The 7,221-nt window shown below is 40.5% G+C and overlaps 1 long non-coding RNA gene across 1 annotated transcript; it reads right to left on the bottom strand.

Moving 5' to 3' along the window:
- Positions 1–963: 963 nt before the first annotated feature.
- On the bottom strand, positions 964–6,860 carry LOC129052378 (uncharacterized). Its single transcript, XR_008517383.2, has 3 exons — positions 6,618–6,860; positions 5,207–5,271; positions 964–1,193 (listed from the first exon to the last, which is right to left on the bottom strand). It is a non-coding gene; the product is annotated as an uncharacterized LOC129052378 (long non-coding RNA).
- Between the last annotated feature and the right edge of the window lie 361 nt (positions 6,861–7,221).

Below are 7,221 nucleotides of genomic sequence, written 5' to 3'. Positions count from 1 at the left end.
TTCAGGTTCCTTTTTATGCCATAAATATAAATAACAAGATTCACCTGTATCATTCATTCATTAATTTATTCACATATAAATATTTATGGTTTGATCCTTTTCTATGTGCTAAGTACTGTGCTTAAGACCTTGAATATATTATCTACTTGAATATTCACAGTAACATTCTTAGGGAGAAATAATTATTACAGCTTTGCAGATGACTTGAAAGAGACTTATAAGTTTTAAGTAATTTGTTCAATCATGAGGAAGTGACTGAGGCAAGATTTAAACCAGATTTTTGTGAACCTAAAGTCTATACCCTTAACCCTGATGATCCACAACCATATGATTTTAAAACATGGAGGCAAAATTAGATATATGACAACATAAACAGTATTTGTTTTAATGACTCTTCTTTTGCCAAAGTCCAAAGTTAGATGTCAATTAAAGACATATTCTTAAACATTCTCATATTGGATAAAACAAATAGACTTCATTTCACTGTTTTTATTAATGGAACTAAGTTGCATAGTCCCATTCCTATGATAAATATTATTTATCTAAAACTTCAAGCTTAGAATTTAAAAATAATATAGGATTTCACTCTAATAGTTTCTATTAGTGAAACAAGAGAGTTCCCTGATGCCCTTTGCAGGATGTGCAACAGGGGTATGGCTTGTGTGTTCAGCTGCTATGCATTCAAACCCCTTACAGAAGGGGGAGCATGCAGATGGGTAGGTGCTGGAGCTTGGGCAAGCACTTTGGGGCTCTGATCCCACAGTAGCATCTAGGGGTGGGTGTCTCCAACTCCTGAAGCCAAAGTTGGCATGGCATGTGTTACAGTGCACTCCTTTAGCTTTGCCATCTGCAGACAGCTTAAGTGTTGACCAGCTCAGTGCCCTCTTGGTACCCAGGTCCTTGTCTGATGTTCAGAAAGAATCAGGTCATACACGGACTTGAAGGATAAATGCAGGGGTTTTATTGAGTGGTGGAGGTGGCTCTCAGTTGGATGGATGGGGAGCTGGAAAGGGAATGGAGTGGGAAGATGATCTTCTGGAGTTTGGCTATCCAGCAGCCAATCTCTCTTTGACCTCCCCCAGCCAAACTCTTCTTGCCATCTGGATGTTCCTTCTCTTCTCTCTGCTGTGCTGTTCTGCCATTCTTCTACTCTTCTGTTCGTCTCTGCCTTGTGTGCTTCTGGAACCTGGGGTCTGGGGTTTATATGAGTACAAGATGTGGGGCCATGGTGGGCCAAAAGGCAAATTTTGGGTGCAAAAACAGAAATGCCTGTTCCCATTTAGGGTCATGGGTTTTCAGGCTTGAGGGTGGGGCCTTTGCAGGGGAACAGCCCTCTTCTACATAGTATTTTCCTGTCTCCTTTCCATATAATCAATAGCAGTTTAATTGCAAAGATATACTTGAATCAAAGTAATAATAGGATTCAACCAAGGTAAAGAGAGGAGAATTTGAGCTTCCACTCAGAAATACAACTCTATTCTATAGCAAAATAATTTTGTCATCACTGCCTTAATCTTTACTTGGATTACCTTAATTACATTTTGTTAATTCTACTCTCAGTTTCTTCAGAGACTGACAGGCACAGTTTTGTTATCATATTTTATTAAGTGGATCAGGTTTGTAGACAACCTGGTTTCAGAAACATCAACAGGATTATCTTCTGTATCAAATAAAGGATGATAATCTGTTTTTAAAGCTTATAACAGAATAGTTCTGAAAGCAGTAATGGAGTCCAGGAAGAGATGAGGTAGAGATGGCAAAAGGCCATTGATTGCCCAGAAGTTTTCTTCCAAAATCTTAGACCTTACACAAATATACAAATACCATTTACCTTCAATAATTACATTACTTTAGCCTGAGCTATATTTAAGCTAGGTCATTTGTTAGTTTGCTTATTTGTTTTAAGATCAGTGTTTCATAAGTAAAATCATGTTTATGCTAAGACAAAAACTAAATCCACCCTACTAATACAGAGCTGCAAATACCTACAAAGCCACTTTTGTCTTACTTTTTCAGGAAATAACAGATATAAAAGAGACTATTTGTATGGCATAAGCCTCATATTTATCAGAGCTTAGTCATGGATGTCTGCCAATTTGGTGCTGTGAAAGAGCACTGGACTGAATTCGGAGATGTAGGTGCTAATCCTCTTTCATTACTAATTGTAGGAACCTCAGATAGTCACTTTTCTCCCTGGGTTTTAGTTTTTTATTACAAAGACAATGAATATGGCAAGATGCCCCTAAAGTGCGTTCTAACTTTAGAAGTTTACCATTTCAATCCCAAAAGAAAGGAATTAGGTGTAATATTTTTATTTTGTTTCATCCAGATCAAATGATACTCATTTACAGTGCAACTTCTAAGAGGCTCCATTAGCTTCATATTGTTTCACAGAACTTCAGGCTTTGCCTTACATAGTTATTTTACAAAATTATGGGCTTAACATATATTTTGGAGGTTGAATTGACAAGATTTTATGGTGACATGAATACGGAAATAAAGGAGAAAAAAGTGTTAAAGATGAAATGCTTGTTCCTGGCATAAACCACTGGGTGGTTGCTAAAATCAGAAATACTGGAAGAAAACTAGATTGGAAGGAAAGGTCAAAAATTTCATTTTGAACAACTCTAATCTGGGATGCTTCTAAGAATCAAATGTATATGTAGGTAAATATTCAAGTTTGGAGTTTAGAAGAGAGGCCAGGCAGGGAGATATGAATATGAAAGTAATTAGCATATAAATGGTATTTCAAACCAGAAGTACAGATGAGATTGTTGAAGGAGAGAGTATAGATTGTGAAGATGAGGGCTTGGAGAATAAGCCCTAAGAAACTCCCACAGTTAAGAGTTCTAGGATAGGAGAAGTGAAATAGCAAAGGACCAGAGAAATAGCCCTAAAAGCAGGAGAAAATGGGGATCATGTGGTGGAATAGAAGCCATTGCCAGGAAAGTGTTCAGCAAAAAAGAAGAAGCCAACTGTACTGAATGCCCATGAAAAGATGAGGTCAAGATGGACTAGTAAATTTATTCCCTCACATACTTCTGATTCAAGCACATGCACAGATAAAATACAAAATGGAAATCAATTACACAACCATGCTCACAAACAAGGTAAACAAATATTTCTATGTACATAAATGGAAGACAACACAAAGTGATAAGTGGGACTAAAGCTATGAGGAGGCAACTGGGCTAAAGCCTAAGAGTGTTTATATAAAATGGTCTAAGGGTTTAGGAGGCTGGGGTGGGCTTGAAAGATATTACTCATTATCATTGTTTGGGGCTATGGCTAATATCAAGCATTTAATCTAGGGTTGTAAAAGCATACAGACACAGTCATGTGACTAAGACCTAAACCAATATCTTACTATGGGGCATATATCCCAGTCTACCCTGTAAAATCTGGCTCCAGGCTGACTTTCAAGAACTAGGTAGACCTCTAAATATTGCGATGGTCCAGGGCTCAGTCTTCCAACCTCTCTCCCATTACATTGACTCTTTGGTGATATAGTCCATGCTTATTTTTTAAAATACCATCCACATCATGATGACGCCTAAGTTTACATTTTTAGCTTGGACCTCTAATTTGACCTTCAGATTCACACATCAAGTTGGTATCTCCACTTGGATGTTCCAAAAACATAGTCACAATTTTACTCCCCACACCTTGCTCCTCTCATAGTCTTCCCCTCTCCAGTTAATGACAACTTTATTCTTTCCATTTCTGAGACTAAAAACTTTGATGTGATTCTGGGCACTTGTTTCTCATCTCACATTCAAATCTCGGCAAATCTTGACAACTTCACCTTCAAAACATATCTAAAATGTGACCACCTGTCATTAGCTCCACAATTACAATGGCTCAAGATGCCATTATCTCATACCTGAATTACTGAAATTGCTTAATGCCCTCCCCCACTCCCCACCATTGTACTACTGCTCTGCTATTGTCTAATCTCAACATGGCAGCTTGGGAGAGCCTTTGAAATATCTCAGCCTTTTCATATCACATCTTGGCTCAAAATGTTTTAAAAAGTTTCTAGATCTCCAGAGTAAATGCCAAAGTCTTTATAATGCACTACACAAACTGCTGTCTTTCTGACTTTTTTCAGTAAACTCTACACTTGCTAACTCCACCCTAGCCTCACTAGATTCCAGTGTTCCTTGAAAACAAACATGCATGCTTCTGTTGTAGAAATTTCATTTGCTTTTCTCTCTGATTAAAATGTTCTTGCCCTAAGGAAACACAGGGCTTGAGCCCTCACTCCATGTAACCTTTTATCAAACTTACCTTTCAGTGAGATCTTTTCTGATCATTCTATTAAAAATGGTAAACTGTCACAGATGTGCCCTGCCTCTTTTCCTTGCCATGTTTATCTCCACAGCAACTTCTATCATTTGACTTATTAACTGTTGTACACATGTATTTCTATACGATCTGTCTCTCCATCACCAGAAAATTAACTTCATGAGAAGGTTATGTGAAACTGATGCAATGGAAGTGTGATGTGTGACTGGCCACTTGAGCTAGATGGATGGTGGTTGTGGCTGCCACAGAGAATTTTTCCTGAAGGTCTCCTCTAAATGGTTTCACCAGTTTTGTGGGACACTAAGCAGTGTTTCTGAGTAAGCACTGGCCTTTGCACTTTCAAATCAGACAACTGAGCGTTTCTTCCAGGTTCCATAACCCATCTCCAGGCCTGAGTTAGGAGAAATAGTAGTTGAGTATATACCTGCTGCATGCATTACCTATGTCTTGGACATTGAGTCCAACCTTTCAGTTCCAAATCTCTATTCACATATAGTAAGTTTTCTATTAGAATTTCCATTATCATTTCTGGCTTTGGGACAATAGCTATTCCATTCCACTGAAACGTTCTCCATGAATCTCTGAGTTGGTCAGAGGTCCAATCCCTTTACCTGTGTGTGACTTCTCAGCTTCCTGGGTTGGTTAATTAGAAATCAGTTTCAGGCCACTTTTCAGTGGCCTCCAAACCCAAAAGTGAAAGAATATGTTGGGGAAGGGGCACATGAGTAGCTGTTTATGGAGCCAGGAGGGTCATCTCCCCTTATAAATATTTTCCAGAAGTAGCACCCTTTAAATACAAAATAACATAATACTCTAGAATATGCCTTGTGCTGGCTATGATAAAAATATGTTAATGGAAGCAGTGTGAAAGCAAAAATCAGGCAAAGCAGGTACTCACAGGGCAGGGAGCTCTTACAAATTTCCTGTCCCTTCCCGTCACCACTGAAGAAGCTTTGCTTTGCCCTAGGGATGGAGGAGGAGGATGTCTTAAATTACTTGCCCTTGGTAGCTATGCCACAAGTAAAATGTCCTATTACATCTTTATCCCTTTTCTTTCTTCATCTAGAAGGAGTTTCTTCCTTGTATTTCCTAATGAAATCCTACTAATTCTCCAAAAAAAAAAATTTAAATGCCTTAAACCTTCCTTAATATCCCCAGATCAAAGTTGCCTTTATTTTTTTTGAGTTCAAATATTCCTTGTCCTTCTTTGTTAATACATTTTCTTTTTATAGGATTTACTATCCTTATCAGACTGTCAATCCCTTCATATCAGGAACCAAGTCCTATCACCTTTGCTCTTAGCAAAATATTTTAAGTAAAGATTTACTAACTGCCTATTGAATTGAAACAGAATATAAATTGTTGAGGTATATTGTTGTAATACAATGTATTTCATAGAGGTATAATGTATATTTTTGAGATTTGTCATTATATCCTTCCAAGTGAGATGGGAGAGCTCCCTGACCCCCCTGACAGGACATGCAACAGACGCGTGGTTTGTGTGTTCAGCTGCCACATACTCAAACCCCTCATGGGAGGGCAACACACAGATGGGCAGGTGCAGGAGCCAGGGTGAGCGCTTCTGGGCTGTGGCCCCATGGTAGCATCTAGGCGTGGGTGCCTGTGACTCTCAAAGCCCTAGTGGGTGTGTTACAGTGCTCTTTTAGCTCTGCCATTCACAGATGGCTTAAGTGTTAGCCAGCTCAGTGCCCTCTTGCTACCTAAGTTCTTGTCAGGCATCCAGGAAGAATCAAGCCACATGGACAAATTGAAGAATGGTAAATGTGGGGGATTTTATTGCTGGATAGAGGTGGTTCTCAGCAGGATGGATGGGGAGCTGGAAATGGGATGGAGTGGGAAGATGATCTTCACCAGATCAGCCTTCCTGCTGCTGATCTCCTCTCTGAATGCCCCCAGACAAACTCCTCTCGATGTTCAGATACTCCTTTTCTCCTCTCCTTCTCTGCCACACCACTCTGCTACTCTGCTGCTCTTCTGCCCCTCTTCTTTTCTGCACATGGAGCCTGGGGTTTGGGTTTATATGGGTACAGAAGAGGGGAATGGGGTAGGCCAAAAGGCAACTTTTAGGCTTGAAAATAAGAATGCCTGTTCCTATTTAAGGCCATGGGTTTCCAGGCTTGAGAGTGGAATTACAATCGCTCAAGATGCCACTATCTCGTACCTGAATTACTGAAATTGCTTAATGCCCTCCCCCTCTCCCCACTGTTGTACCACCGTTGCTTTTGCCAGGGAACTGTCCTCTTTTACCCATTATTTCCCTGCCTCCTCTCCATGTCACAAGCAAATACCTCCTTGAAGTTAGGTGTTCCCATGTGACTTGCATTGGGCAACAAAATGAGAGCAGAAATGGAGGGTGTCCCTTCTGAGTTGAGGCATGTAGAGTGGTGTGTGTCTCCCCACACTCTTCCCCTGCTGTGGAAGCCCCTGTAGATGTGGAGGTGCTTTACGAGCCTGGCAGCCTGCAATGTGGAGCCTCCACATGGGGACAGTTGCCTTGGAGAGTTCCTGTAGATGTGGAGGTGCTTTGTGAGCCTGGCAGCCTGCAATGCTGAGACTCCACATGAGGACAGTTGCCTTGGAGAGTTGCTGGGTGATGAAATTTTGGAGCTCTTTGTTTCCCAGCATAATGAAATTTATCTTGGGGTAAAAGAAAATCAAGTTTTTAAAGAGAAAGAGAGAGGCCGGGCATGGTGGCTCATGCCTGTAATCCCAGCACTTTGGAAGGCTGAGGCAGGTGGATCACAAGGTCAGGAGATTGAGATCGTCCTGGCTAACACGGTGAAACCCTGTCTCTACTAAAAATACAAAAAAATTAGCTGGACGTGGTGGCGGGCACCTGTGGTCCCAGCTACTCGGGAGGCTGAGGCAGGAGAATGGCATGAACCTGGGAGG

The sequence above is a fragment of the Pongo abelii genome, chromosome 22 (genome assembly GCF_028885655.2).
Source record: "Pongo abelii isolate AG06213 chromosome 22, NHGRI_mPonAbe1-v2.0_pri, whole genome shotgun sequence".
Classification (NCBI taxonomy): Eukaryota; Metazoa; Chordata; class Mammalia; order Primates; family Hominidae; genus Pongo; species Pongo abelii.
This window is presented reverse-complemented; position numbering and strand designations above follow the sequence as displayed.